Source organism: Aotus nancymaae, unplaced genomic scaffold (assembly GCF_030222135.1).
Source record: "Aotus nancymaae isolate 86718 unplaced genomic scaffold, 86718_ANA_hifiasm-v0.15.2.pri h1tg000720l, whole genome shotgun sequence".
Taxonomy (NCBI): Eukaryota; Metazoa; Chordata; class Mammalia; order Primates; family Aotidae; genus Aotus; species Aotus nancymaae.
Window position 1 is genome coordinate 10,001 of NW_026989136.1, and position 15,684 is coordinate 25,684.

Below are 15,684 nucleotides of genomic sequence, written 5' to 3' on the forward strand. Positions count from 1 at the left end.
GGCAACGTGCCCAGAATCTCGTCCATCCCCGACCCGGTCCCGCTCCGGGAGACCGGCACGCCCCACCGTGGGGGACGGTTTCCCAGGCCCAGGCGGCCCGACCCGTTGCCCCGCACACAGCGCGGCCATCGGCACCGGCCACGGCTCGGCACGGCACGGGAGCGGACAGAGAGCCGGCTCACACGCCAGACTGGACACGCCACGCGCACCCAGCGTTCAAGCTACGACGCCCCCAACGGCCAGGACACCGGGCCAGGCCCAGCGGGACCCTCCCCCGACTCAGAGGGGGGAGGCGCGGGCCACAGTAGGCATCGAGCGGCGCTCGGTCCCCACCGCGGGGACCGGCGGACCCCTCTCTCTCCCATCACCGAGAAGAGGGAACTCTGCCTACACGTGAGCGAATCCAATCGCTGACGGCAGCGCTACCACAACGCAGAGAGAGGCGGCGAGCCGGGGGAATCCGGTACACCCCAAGGCACAACCTCTCAGATCGCTAGAGAAGGCTTTCTCACCGAGGGCGGGTCACGCTCCCCCAACCCACCGGTCGCCCCCTCACCGGGCCAGCCACGGAGGCGCTCAGGGACACCTGGGGAAGGGAGGGGGGGCCGTGGTCTACGGCAGCAGGAGAAGGAAAACCTGCGGCACCCCTTACCCCACGCGGGAGAGGCGCACCTCGCTCGACCACACCCCCTCCAATGAGCTGAGCTCCTCCTCAGGACCCACACGCAGACCCCCCGTGGCAGCAGCCGGAGGAGGGGGCCCCAGGGGCGGGAACACCACCACCACTCGGCCTCGGGCACCTGAGTGACAAACCCGGAGCGCTCCAGGAGCACCGCAAAGGCCTGAGCGGAGCCAACGCTCGCACCACCCCGGCAAGGGCAGGACGACGGGCCGGCGGGACAGCCCCCCACCGCCGCGGAGGGGGGCCGCGCCCGCAAGGCAACACCCACAGGAGGCGAGAGCGAGGGATGCCTGCCGTGTCAGAGGACCCCGCCGCCCCCGCCAGGCAGACGACAGGAGAAGCACGGCGAGGTCGGGCCGGATTCCGTACCCCTAATGCCTCCCACCACAAGCCCCACACATGCAGGGAGAGGAGAGACACGGGGCCCCCCCGCGGGTGGGGTGAGAAGAGCGGAGCCATTCACCATGAAGGTCCGTCCCTCGCCCACCGCGGAACGGTCGCAGCCCGGGAGAGCATGACGTCACCACATCGATCGGAACAAGACCCAGAGCGGAGCAACGGGACCTCACCAGCCTCACCAAACCACCGAGCCGACCACAGCCCGCGGTCGGCCAGCCCCGCTCTGAGGGAAGGGACGGCGGACAACCCCAAGGGAGCGGAGGACGCCTGACACGCACGGCACGGAGCCAACGGAGCGGGGTTGTCGCGACCGCCCCAGGTGCCCGCAGCGGGGAGCGCACGCGCAGGCGGAAGGGAGCCCCCCACCCGCATCGGCCTCTCCCCACCACACCCGGGTGGGTCAGAGGAGACCCGGGCCCACCCAGGGCGGCACCGGGGAGCCGGGACACTCAGACGGATGCGTGAGAGGCAAGGCACACGGGCCCCAGCCGGCGGCTCAAGCCAGAGCAGGGCCGGCTAGCCAGGTCACCGCCAGACCAGATAGACCCCCACGCATCCAGAGGCCCGACCTCTCCAGCGACAAGTCGCCAGAGGACAGCGTGTCAGCAACAACCCGGTGGCCCAAAATTCAAACTCAGCGTGAAAGATATACCCACCCTGGGGGGCAGGGGGTCGAGTCACCGGCCACACCACCGACTCAGAAACGCACGACACGGACATCTGTCCCCAAAAAGGCCACCATCGCAGCCACACACGGAGCACCCAGGGCCGTCTCGTCGACCCCCAAGACCAGGGACGCCCTCCGGGCCACCGGTGCCACGCAGGGGCCGACCCGTGCCTCCAGAGCGAGACCCATTCGGCCGTCCCCTCACACGCGAGGGACACACGAGGGACCGAAGGCGCTCTCAGGGACCACTCTCCGACTACGAACGCGGACTTGGAAGAAAAGTATCACAGCAGAGGGACCGCAGCCGGGTACGGCACCCCGGGAGGACGGCGCAGGACGGCCACCGACTCCCCACGAGAACTTGGAAAAGAGATTCGGCGGGTGCCTCAGGCGGCCAGGGCCCGCACAGGCCCGCGACAGGGCCGGGGAGGGGCGTCCCCGGCCACCCGCGCCATGCCCGGAGGGTCCCCGCGGGTCGCGGGTCGGGCCTCGGGAGCTACGGCGTGCTGGTCGACCAGCCCCGGCAGCCCGCACACCTCGCTCGGGCCTGGAAACTCGGCGACAGCCTGCCCCTCTATAGCCCTGCACGCCCGTGCTCTGACTCACAAGTGACTCGCCAGAGCTCTGGCGCCACAGGGACAGCCCCGCTGACAGCCGCAGGCTTTCCGGAGCTCTGCCTAGCTCACAGCAGGGACGCTCCCCTCGCTCAGCAGCTGCCACCGGAGCTCTGGAAGCCAGGAGAACCATATAAAAGCGGCCACCAGATGGAGCCCGAAAACCGGCGACATGTCACCATCCCAAACCTGTCACCGAGACACATCCGGATGGCAGGGCGGCCGGCGGACCGCAAAACCGAAACCGTGAGTCGAGAAAGTCTTCCCGAGGCCGAAAACACAGCCCCTCCACCCCAACCCCACAGAAACGCTCCTCCAAACGTGTATCTGCGTAGACCGAGACAGAGTCAAAAGACAAGCCCATGACGTGTGGGTGTTTGGAGATGCATCTCGGAGGGAGAAAGAACACACAGGACTCGGGCGCGAGTCGTTCAGGTGACAGAGAGACGCCGAATGAGGACACGTTCACAATCCACACGGGGTGGGGGATGGGAGGGAGGGAGGGAGGGAGGGAGGGGATAGAAAAAAGAGAGATGGAGGAAGGAGGGAGGGAAGAAAGCAAGCAGGGAGCGGGGAGGAAGGAGATGGAGAAAACAGACAGAATTTAAAAAATCTGGAGAAGGTATATGATGAAAGGTGGAAAATGAAGAAAGATGAAAAAGAGAAAGAATGAGGAAAGAGATGACGGAAAGAAGGGCGAAAGAGAGGAAAAAAGAAAGTATAAAAGACAAAGAAAGAAAGAAAGAATAAAGGAAAGGAACAGATAAAAGGACAGAAGGGAGGGAGGAAGGAGGGAAAGAAAAAGAAAGAAAGAAAGAAAGAAAGAAAGAAAGAAAGAAAGAAAGAAAAAGAAAGAAAGAAAGAAGAGGCTAATGCCTTTTTCAGCGTTCGCCCACCTGCATCAAGGTGAAAATTAAAAAAGAAGAAGAAGGGGAAGAAGAAGGAGGAGGAGGAGGAGGAGGAGGAGGAGGAGGAGGAGGAGGAGGAAAGAAAGAAAGGAAGGAAGGAAGAAAAAGACAGAAAATGGAGAAAATAAAATTCGGTACTAAACACTATCTGGCCTGGCGACACAGCAAGGCTCCGTCTAGAAAGAAAGACAGAGAGACAGAGAGACAGAGAGAAAGAAACAGCGAGAGAGAGAGAGAGAGAGAGAGAGAGAGAGAGAGAGAGAGAGAGAGAGACAAAGAAACGCAGAGGCCGGGCACGGTGGCTCATGCCTGTAATCCCAGCACTTTGGGAGGCCGAGGCGGGTGGATCACAAGGTCAGGAGTTCGAGACCAGCCTGGCCAAAATGTTGAAACCCCGTCTCTGCTAAAAAAACAAACATTAGCTGGGCGCGGTGGCACGCGCCTGTAATCCCAGCTACAAAAAAAAAAAAAAGGAAACACAGGAACAACGAAAGAAACACAGAACTGGGTGACAGAGTGAGACTCTGTCTCGAAAGAAAGAAAGAAAGAAAAAGAAAGAAAGAAAGAAAGAAAGAAAGAAAGAAAGAAAGAAAGAAAGAAAGAAAGAAAGACAGACAGACAGACAGACAGACAGACAGACAGACAGGAACAACGAAAGAAAGAAAGACAGGAACAACGAAAGAAACACAGAAACAACAAAAGAAACACAGAACTAGGCCGGGCGCGGTGGCTCACGCCTGTAATCCCAGCACTTTGGGAGGCCGAGGCGGGTGGATCACGAGGTCAAGAGATCGAGACCATCCTGGTCAACATGGTGAAACCCCGTCTACACTAAAAATACAAAAAATTAGCTGGGCATGGTGGCGCTTGCCTGTAATGCCAGCTACTCAGGAGGCTGAGGCAGGAGAATCGCCTGAACCCGGGAGGCGGAGGTTGCAGCGAGCCGAGATCGCGCCATTGCACTCCAGCCTGGGTGACAGAGTGAGACTCTGTCTCAAAAAAAAAAAAGGAGAAAAAAAAAAAAAAAAAAGGAAACACAGGAACAACGAAAGAAACACAGAACTGGGTGACAGAGTGAGACTCTGTCTCGAAAGAAAGAAGAAGAAAGAAAGAAAGAAAGAAAGAAACAAACAAACAAACAAACAAACAAACACAGGAACAGCGAAAGAAACACAGAACCGAGTGACAGAGTGAGACTGTCTCGCAAAAAGAAAATAAAGGAAAGCAAACACAGAAACAACGAAAGAAACACAGAAAGAACGAAAGAACCAGAACTGGGTGAGAGAGTGGCACTCTGTCTCAAAAAAAAAAAAAGGGAAACACAGAAACAACGAAAGAAACACAGGAACAACGAAAGAAACACAGAAACCACGAAAGAAACACAGGAACAATGAAAGAAACACAGAAACCACGAAAGAAACACAGAACTGGGTGACAGAGTGAGACTCTGTCGCAAAAAAAGACAAAATACAAGGAAACACAGAAACCACGAAAGAAACAAAGAAAGAAAGAAAGAGCTGGAAAAGGAAATTAGGAAGACAGAAACAAAAGGAGAAAGGATAGAAAGATCTTTTCTTGTTTTTTTTTTTTTTTTGTTTTTTTTGAGACGGAGTCTCGCTCTTGTTACCCAGGCTGGAGTGCAATGGCGCGATCTCGGCTCACCGCAACCTCCGCCTCCTGGGTTCAGGCAATTCTCCTGCCTCAGCCTCCTGAGTAGCTGGGATTACAGGCACGCGCCACCGTGCCCAGCTAATTTTTTTGTATTAGTAGAGACGGGGTTTCACCATGTTGACCAGGATGGTCTCGATCTCTCGACCTCGTGATCCACCCGCCTCGGCCTCCCAAAGTGCTGGGATTACAGGCTTGAGCCACCGCGCCCGGCCTATTTTCTTGTTTTTTAATCCTCTAAAAGCATAGTAAGGCCCAGGTAGGGGCTACGACACACCTTCCACCTTACTAATATGTTGGCCAGGAAAATAAAAATTTACACTTAACGTAACCGTTAAAAGTGACTATGAGCCGGACGCGGAGGCTCAAGCCTGTCATCCCAGCACTCTGGGGGGCTGAGGCGGGTGGACCACCTGAGGTCAGGCGTTCAAGACCAGGCTGGCCAACATGGTGAAACCCCGTCTCTACTAAAAACACAAAAAAACTTCTTTAATTTTAACGTATAAAGAAAAGGAAAAAGTTCTCCAGGCGTGGTGGCGCATGCCTGTAACCCCAGCCACTCAGAAGGCTGAGGCAGGAGAATTGCTTGAATCCGGGAGGCAGACGTTGCAGTGAGCAGAGATCACACCGCTGCATTCTAGCCTGGGCGACAGAGCGAGACTCTATCTTAAAAATGAAAAAAAAAAAATGACTATGAGGGCCCAGGCCAGGGTGGTTGAATTTACCTAAGGAGTGGGGGTGGGGGTGGAGTGGAGAGGATATGCCTGACTGGAACGAGAGAAACCGAGGGGAGCAAGCAGAAGGGGACAGAAAGAGGAAGGGGAAGGGACGGAGGCACAGTGGGTTATTCTAGAATGTTTTCAAGCCTGGGGTGGGGGTGGGCACGGAGGGCAACTCAGGAAACAAGCCGACTCCAGCAATGACACCTAATTCATTATTGCTGGCATCGCTGCCTTGAAAGGGGGGCACCGCATGTTTCTTCCTCCACACCCATTCGATGACTTCTGGGAAATGCCATTTACTTGCACGCTCTTGACATCTACCTGCTTTCACTACAACTGAGGAGAATCAGGAAAGTCCCCACTAACGGCAAGGCCTAAAGTGGAGCTGTCATCCATAAAACCCAGGCAGCAGAGTCCATATGGGTTAAAAAGACACGAAGAGGCCGGGCGCGGTGGCTCAAGCCTGTAATCCCAGCACTTTGGGAGGCCGAGGCGGGTGGATCACGAGGTCGAGAGATCGAGACCATCCTGGTCAACATGGTGAAACCCCGTCTCTACTAATACAAAAAATTAGCTGGGCACGGTGGCGCGTGACTGTAATCCCAGCTACTCAGGAGGCTGAGGCAGGAGAATTGCCTGAACCCAGGAGGCGGAGGTTGCGGTGAGCCGAGACAGCGCCATTGCGCTCCAGCCTGGGTATCAAGAGCGAAACTCCGTCTCAAAAAAAAAAAAAAAAAAAAAAAAGACACGAAGAGAGAAAGGGAAACAACGGATCAAAGAGAAGAACAATCGGGCCCAGCCAGGGTCTCCAGGGGTCTTCTGGGCAACGAGGGAGTGAGGGGGACGGACGGACGGACGGACGGACGGACGGACCAAGGTGGGGGCGGGGCGGGGGCGGGTGAGCTCGGGGCGTGGGCGGGGCGGCGGGTAGCGGAGAGAAGCCACAATCGCTCCTGACTGCGGGCGGGCGGCCAGAGCGTCCCGTATGCCGCCTAGACCTTCAAGAACCGTGACCGCTAGGTGACGCCCGAAGACAACATATGCAAGTGTCAGCCCGGCACCCTCCCAGGCATTATCCCCACAACTAACCGAGCGGAGCCCCTGCGGGGGAAGGAAGCACCATGACTCGGCAATACACACAGAAACACACGCACCTACGTACGCACGCACGCACGCACGCACACGCGCGCCGTATTCCACAGTATAGAAGGGTTTATACCGTGATCACGAGAGGGCCCGCACTATTTTCTTTTCTAGTGACAAAAGAAAAAGCAGGCCGGGGCCTAGCGGCCCACGCCCGTCACCCCTGCACTCTAGTAGGCAGAGGCAGAGGCAGAGGCAGATGCGGGCGGGTCGCCTGAGGTCAGGAGTTCCAAACCAGCCCGGTCCACGCGACGAAACCACCATCTCTAGGCCCTCGAAAGGCTGAGGCAGGAGAATCGCTGGAACTCGGGAGGTGGAGGTCGCACTGAGCCGAGATCTCACCACTGCACTTCAGCCTGGGCGACAGAGCAAGACTCCGGGGGCGGGGAAGGAAAAAAAAAAAGGAAAAAAAAAATCGCTTCCCTCTTGAGGTGAATACGCACTGTTACACGTACACAGAGAGCTCGGAAGGTATACAGGCCCTGACATCCTCTGTAACTTTGAGTCGGTCTGGCGATATTTTCCAGGCCTTCCGTTTCCCCGTCAGCAGTCACAGAAATAAAAACTCCCTCCTTTCCCAATTCGTCTTCATGTCGTCATCAGGCCACAAGAATAAGCGAACACATTTTACACGACAAGGAGGAAAAACACAACAAAGCGAAAGTCTCAGAGGTCTGTGGTACAGATTGAAGAGACTCTTTCAGAATCCACAGAAAGACACACACACGGAGAGATGGAAAGAAACAAATAAAGAAAAGAGAAAGAGAGTAAGGAAGATAAGGAACAGGCCGGGCGCGGTGGCTCACGCCTGTCATCCCAGCACTTTGGGAGGCCGAGGTGGGTGGATCACCTGAGCTCAGGAGTTCAAGACCAGCCTGGCCATCATGGTGAAACCCCATCTTTATAAAAAAATAAATAAATAAAAAATAAAAAAATAAAAAGGAAGATAAAGAACAAGAAATATAAAGAAAGAGAGGGCCGGGCGCGGTGGCTCACGCCCATAATCCCAGCACTTTGGTTTGGGAGGCCGAGGCGGGTGGATCACGAGGTCAAGAGATCGAGACCATCCTCGTCAACATGACGAAACCCCGTCTCGACTAAAAAATACAAAAATTACCTGGGCATGGTGGCGCAGCCTGTAGTCCCAGCTACTCGGGAGGCTGAGGCAGGAGAATTGCTTGAACCCAGGAGGCGGGGGCCGTGGTGAGCCGAGATCGCGCCATTGCACTCCAGCCTGGGTAACGAGAGCGAAACTCCGTCTCGAAGGAAAAAAAAAGAAAAAAGAAAAAAGAAAGAAAGAAAGAGACAGAGATGTAAAGGGAAGAAAGATGAAAAAGAAAATAGAAAGAGAAATAGCAGAAAGAAAAAGATAATGAGAAATCAGAGAAAGTAGGGAGGAAGAAAGAGAAAAAAGAAAAAGAATGAGAGAGAGAGGAGAGAGGGAGGGAGGGAGAGAGACAGAGAGAGAGCGGTGGGGGGGGGAGAGCGAGAGCGAGAGCGAGAGCGAGAGAGAGAGCGAGAGCGAGAGAGAGAGCGAGAGCGAGAGCGAGAGCGAGAGAGAGAGCGAGAGAGAGAGAGAGAGAGAGAGAGAGAGAGAGAGAGAGAGGAGGAATGAAAGAAATAAAGAAGAGGACAGCGCACCATGGCTCACGCCTGTAACCCCAACACTTTGGGAGACTTACTTAGGTGGAAGAATCGCTCGAGCCCAGGAGTTTGAGACCAGCCCTGGCAACACAGCGAGTCCCCGTTTGTACTAAAAAATAAAAGCACTTAAAAAGTTAGCCGGGCATCGTGATGGCAGGCGCCTGTAGTTCTAGCTTTTTTGGAGCCCGAGGTGGGAGGATTGCTCGAGGTAGGGAAGCGGAGGCTGCCATGGGCCTTGGACAGACAAATGCACTGCAGCCTGTCGCCCGGGCCGGTCTCGAACTCCTCAGCTCTAGCGAAGTACCCGCCTCACCTCCGAACTTGCACCCACCATATTCATCGGTCCCGGAGGTGTCCGTGACAGATTTTAGTAGGGGAGCATTCGTTCCTAAAGACCAGAGCAGATAAACAGGACCAGCCGTTTGGGACATACACCATTCTGAATCGCAGTGGAGGCTTTGTGGATTTCACAGCAAGACGCTGCTGCTATCTGCAGATAACCACCCTTCTTTCGAGGGACAGGGCTCTCTCAGGTAGCCTCTGGCTGTTAGGGTGGAAACCAAAGGCCCAACCATGGGGCCACAAAGTTACCATGTTAGCCGAGCCGCTCATAACACACCGGGCATAAGTGGGCGTGAACAGCACGCCTGTAATCCCAGCACTTTGGGAGGCTGAGCGTGCCAGGCCTGAATCTTTATTAATGTGTAACATCTATGAGGTCTCCAAGTCCAGAAATCAACTCGCCACTTCCGTACAGGATTCTGTATGGAGATCAAATCTGGGATTCCTAAAGTAAAGAATTGAGGCCTTGGGAATGGATTAGATTAGATTAGATCTACCTGAGCTTCTAGTAAAAAGAAAAAGAGGGAGAGGGAGGGGGAGAGAGAGAGAGACGGAGGGGGGGGGAGAGAGAGAGAGAGAGAGAGAGAGAGAGAGAGAGAGAGAGAGAGAGAGAGAGAGAGAGAGAGAGGGAGACAGAGACGGGGGGGGGGGGAGAGAGGGAGAGAAGAAAAAGAAGGAAAAGAAGAAGAAGAAGAAGCCCTCATGAATTTGTAGAAAACAAGACCTTATGACTTTTGCGTCCGTTGGCGACTCTAGGTAGTTTGCCGGGCCGGGTTCTGCGGCCTTGCTTCTGTTTACTTTTGCACTCCAGGCCACGATGCCCCAGTACCAGACCTGGGAGGAGTTCAGCCACGCTGCCTGCCTGCCGAGAGAGAAGCTTCACCTCGCTGACCCAGTGACGGCACGGCAGGGCACGGCACGGCACGTGTGGTTCTCAAACACAGGCATTCTTCTTCTTCCCCCCCCCCGCCCACGTACATATTTTATTATATACCAGCAAGGAACAACAAAAAGTTTCATCATGTAAACAAAAGAATATAATTTTTAGACATAATTGGAAGTTTCAAAATGTCCTTAAATCATTGTGATCTTCTCCAAAAGACACAGGTCTTAGAGTGTGGGCACAGGGCCATGAGTCAGATTTCTGGGTAGTCTCCCATGATAGCAATTTACGTTCTAGAGAAGTGGGTTTTGTGAACTCTGTCGGGGCAAATCTGTTAGGCCTCTTAAAGGAATGAAACCCTTTCACATCTCGGGGAAACAAATAAAAATATGTTGAAAGAAGGGATACTTCTAGGCTTAGATTTATTGTTGACAGTGATTTTAAAAATAAGCACTAAAAAACTGTTAAAAGATTCCTAGGTAAAGTTCTGGCTTTTACCAAAAATAAGAAAGGATACCTTCTGTAGCTCTACAGATGGTTTGGTGGAAAATAGAACGGGAAAAAGTGAGCCGACAAGAAAGCGAAATAGGAACGTCTAGGAAGGAGGCAAGAAAAGACGTAAGTCATAGCCCAAAAAAACCAAAACAAAACAAAAATGACATGGTCCTTTTCTAAGGCCAGGTGTTGGTGATATTCACCTATGTAAACTCAAGCCTAGAAGATCAGTACAGTCCTTATATATTCACTACTTAATAACATACGAGAAAAACACTTTTCATTTGATATATAAGAACTTTGTATGAACAGCTAGAAATATATATGTACATCGCAAATCCCAAATGAAACCCAACTTAATACAAAGTGAACTATAGGGATGACACAAAAATGGGTAGATATCAGAATTCAGCTAAGTTTACAGTTGTGCCTTATATCTTTTTTAAATTTTGCTTTTGAGACGGAGTCTTGCTCTGTTGCCCAGGCTGGAGCGCAGTGGTGCGATCTTGTCTCACTGCAACCTCTGCTTCCTGGGTTCAAGCGATTCTTGTGCCTCAGCCTCCCCAGTAGCTGGGATTACAGGAGTTGTGCCACCATGCCCGGCTAATCTTTGTATTTTAGTAGAGACGAGGTTTTGCCATGTTGGCCAGACCGGTCTCAAACTCCTAGGCTCAAGCAATCTCAAACTCCTAGGCTCAAGCAATCCACCCACCTCAGCCTCCCAAAGTGCTGGGATGACAGGCGTGAGCCACCGCGCCCAGCTGACAAATACATACAGGCATTCTGATGGGAACTGGTGTATGTATGAAAGTAACAGATGATCGAGTTTCTTTGGTGTCTAAAACAGAGCAAGCTCAAGATGTAAAGAAGATTGAGAAATTCCACAGTCAACTAATGCGACTGATGGTGGCCAAGGAATCCCGCAATGTTACCATGGAAACTAACTGAGTGAATGGTTTGAAACGAAGACTTTGTCATGTACTTAGGAAGTAAATATCTTTTGCAGTCGAGAAAGTGTTGGGACGGAAAATACTCTATGTCACCAAGTGGACTATTCAGAAGCTTAGAGGTCATTTTTTTGTAATTTTCTTTTGAATGTTTGGTTTAGAGAGCTAGGAATGCGAATGTTTTCAGTCAGAAAGCCTGTATTTACTTTTGGAAACTGAACAAGCCATGCGTCTGTCTCGGGAACTTTGCAGATTACTTGATGTTAGGTAAAACGCATAATTGTTTCTTTGGCGGATTCGTATCAGTAACTTGAAAATGGGATATTAAGAAGAGCCAATGCTTCGTTAAATTTAGTTCGTCTGCCTTTAAAAGAACATGAAATGTGACCATTTTGTTGGATGGATCGGGGTATTTCTTTTGGAGCATAAAATGTATGCTGTCGATGACCAATAAATATAGAATATGGTAATCGGAATTACCTCCGGACCACAGTATGCATTGTTACGAACACCGTGCACCTGATTATGTATAGTAGTGTAGCCTCAATTATCTCTACAAGTCATTGACTAACCAGTATGCTTTGCCTTCTTTCCAGATTTAAACTACCTGTTATTATAGGGGACCGGTAGCATCAGCTTGTGGAGCAGTGGCTTTGAATCTAGTTTTCAGTGATCAGAAGCAGCAGTTATTTGAGTGCGTGAATGGAATGATGATCAGTATAAATGTACCGAAACCACCATGTTACAGAAATTTTTTCCTTCCTTCTTTCTTTCTTTCTTTCTTTCTTTCTTTTTTCTTTTTCTTTTTTTTTTTTTTGAGACAGAGTTTCGCTCTTGTTACCTAGGCTGGAGTGCAATGGCACGATCTCGGCTCACCGCAACCTCCGCCTCCCGGGTTCAAGCAATTCTCCTGCCTCAGCCTCCAGAGTAGCTGGGACTACAGGCGCGCGCCACCACGCCCAGCTAATTTTTGTATTTTTAGTAGAGATGGGGTTTCACCATGTTGACCAGGATGGTCTGGTCCGGATCTCTCGACCTCATGATCCACCCGCCTCGGCCTCCCAAAATGATGGGATTATAGGCGTGAGCCACCACGCCCGGCCTACAGAAATTTTTACTACGTATTTTTCATCTGTAGTTTCTCAGAAGGGCTATAGATGATTCGAACTGTCAAATCCTCGCATGCTTCTGTGACACCCCTGTCCGTCTTCTCCCTTTCTTTAACCAAAGCGTTAGGTGAGACTGTCACAACCGTTATGTTTTCCATTAAACCGGAAGTGTGATATTATTTGACACTTATGCTTGTATCCTAAATTTCACCAACCAAACGTCATGTTCACATGTTGATTCCTCGGGAATGAAATGAAGGTACTATATACCTTGAAATATATTTTGTAGAAACTTGTCATGTTGAGCAACATCTTAGCATGGTAAGTAAGTTCCCTTAGCTATATAAACTTGTGCATGTTTCAGAGAGATCAGTAAATAAAATACTACAAAAAAGAAGGAGAAGGAGAAGAAGAAAGGAGTAGAAAAGAAGAAGAAGAAGAAGAAGAAGAAGAAGAAGAAGAAGAAGAAGAAGAAGAAGAAGAAGAAGAAGAAAGAAGGAGAAGAAAAAGAAAAAGAAGAATAAGAAGAAGCAGAAGCAGAAGACCTTATTGTTGTACCCGAGCGAGTCAAAGAATGCAGCACACTCTGAGATTGAATTATGAGTCCTTTATTATGCCAGCGACCGAGAGGTGGCTGACGCACAAAATTCTCTCGGCCGGCCCCTAAGAAAATGTTAGGTGGTCTTTTATACCCTAGTTTTAAAAGGGAGGGGGAACGTAGCTGAAGCAAATTTTTCACAAAAGCAGAGTAAGCAAAAAGTTAAAAGTTAACCTAGTACATGAGAAATAAAACAGTGCCAGGTGCGAGGGGTACAGTTGTCACAAAAGACATACAACTTACATAGGTAACGGGGGCTCTGGGCACTGGACAGCAGCTGCCTGCATTCCCAGGCTCTGTTGGTACCACTTAAGTCGGCCTCTTATCAACAAATGCATTCCTGGGGGTGCCCAGTGTCAGCCCGCCCCAGCTGCTACGTACTCTGGTTCCGTACTGAATGGTGGGAAAACAACTAAAATGTAGAAGCTAAGATGGAGTCTGTCCAGCTCAGGAAGCTAACATAAAGCCTGAACAGCTTTTAGTCTGAGAAGGAGAGAGTTAGTTTTAACTGGCAAAAAGCAGGTTATCACACTATGAAGTACAGTTTACATTAACCCGCTGTCACCATACGTCGAGAAATCCACAAAAGCGCTAGTGAACAACAGGAGAAAAACAGCAGCTAACACGTCCTGGGGAAAAGATACGCCTTCCTAGAATTCCGTGCCAAGGCATCGCCTCCGGTAATCTTAAGGGAGCAAAGTATTACTTTTTAGACAGCGTTTCTATTTTGGGCAAATACTACTACGGCCCAGAGTGGCGCCATGATGCCCTTCCCGTTTTGCAAATTTGCTGGTCCAAGGAAGGAGAAAATAAGACATCATGATAAAAGGTGATTGAGACCCAGCCAAGATGAAGCTTTCCCAGGGAGGGAGGGAAGGAGGGAGGGAGGGAGGGAGGGAGGGAGGGAGGGAGGGAGGGAGGGAGGAGGGCCTGAGGCGTGAAGGGGTGAAAAAACGCCACCACTACAGTCCAGTCCGCCCACCCGCTTGCCCACGGGGGCCAAAGTCTGTGCCATCGCCCCCCGCTGCCTCTGGGGAAGTGGGACCGTGCCCCAGCCCCAGCCCCCATCTTCAAAAACAGTGGCCACCGAGTGAGGTGAGGCCTGGCGATCACCCATGCAAATGTCAACCGGCAAAGGGTGGGCGGAGGGGAGAGAAGATGGAGGCCCACCCGCCTGGCTCCAGAACGTTTCCACGCAGGGTGGCGGGAGGTGCGGTGTCGGGGGGAACCCACCTCACAAACTCACGGAATTGGAGTAAAGGGGCGGGGGGGAGGGGCTTAAAAAAAATAAACCAACTCCTCATAAAGCCCAAGGAGAAGAGTCTATGCATGCGCATGAAAGACACCAACAAACAAAGAAACACAAAGTACTGATAAAAGAACCATAGGGCCCCCACCAGGGTGGAGGTTCCCAAGGCAACGAGGGAGAGAGGGAGGGGCCTCCAGATGGGAGGAAGAGAAACCGGTTGCCCCAGGCTCTGTGAAGTCGTCAGGCAGACCTCCCTCCGCGCCACCTCGATTTTCCATTACAGTGGCCGCTAGGTGATGCGCGAAGACATTTATATAAAAGTGTCAGTGTTTTTATGCTTCACTAAATGATAAGGCCTATGTTCAAACATCATCATCTGCCTCACTCATTATTTCTCTTTCTCAGTGCCTGAACACACCCAATAGCAAGCACCAGGTAGAGGCTAAGACCCACAAAAATGGAAGCATCCTTCAAGTTTATAGGACATTTAACCATACTAAGCCCACTGTCAAAAACAATGTAAATTATACTCCTCCTGCAAAAGGCCAACTTATATGGCAAATATGTAAAAACCCTGGCATACAGGAAAAAATGAATACATGACAGTCTAATACATTATCCCGCTTTGTAGATAGACTTATCATTCCACTAAGTATTAACTATAGTTCCAAGCACTGAATCTGCTTAATAACCAAAATGTAAAGACCTTACCTTGTGGTTTGTAATGTCTCATTAACAGAAATGTGAACTTTGATAACAGTTTAACTAAAATATTTCTTTATTTCAAGCTATCAGATGACATTGACATATTTGCATTTTCTATCTGTGTATACGTAATGACTTTCTTCAAGGCTTCAAGATCAGGATTGTCTTATGCCTTTGCATCACGGACCTAAGAGACCCCAATTATTTGAAGATGGGATGGGGACAAAATGTGGGTCCCCGTAGTCCCTACTCTGTGCAGCATCCATTAGATGACCACCGTACATATCACCAAAGTAATGACAGTAAGTCCTAAATCCAAAGTGCAACTTTAATACTGCAATTCCAAAAAAAATAAAGCTGTATACAACTCTTGGAATAACTCACCCAAATAAATAGCTTTATAACAGACAGACAGACAGACAGACAGACACACACACACACACACACACACACACACACACACAAAAGACCTAGCTAGATGCTTGCAGATGTCAGCACGGAAAAGAAGGGAATCTTGGATCGCTCTGGGTCGGGGTGGAGGTTGGTGGGGGGAGCGGCTCAGGCACGCCGCATCACCAGCCTCTCCCCGATCCCTCTCCCTCTCGGGCCAGGTCGTTTCTGGGCCCACCCAGGGAATCCTCTCAGGTGGTGCCCACCTGCAACTAGTCGACCAGAGCCCCCAGGGGACACAGCCTAGGCACCCGCCCATGGGTTCATATGGAACTTCAATTCCCCTAGACAACAGGAAGAGGAGACCAGGGGCGGGGGCGTGTGGACGGAGGGAGGCTAGGGGTGGAGATGGGACCCATCTAAGATGGAAGTCCAGTCCATAGCGTTTCCGAGTGGGCGCCAGACCCACCACCTCAGAGTGGCAATACCTGTCACAGGGAAACGAAGGTCCGTGAAATC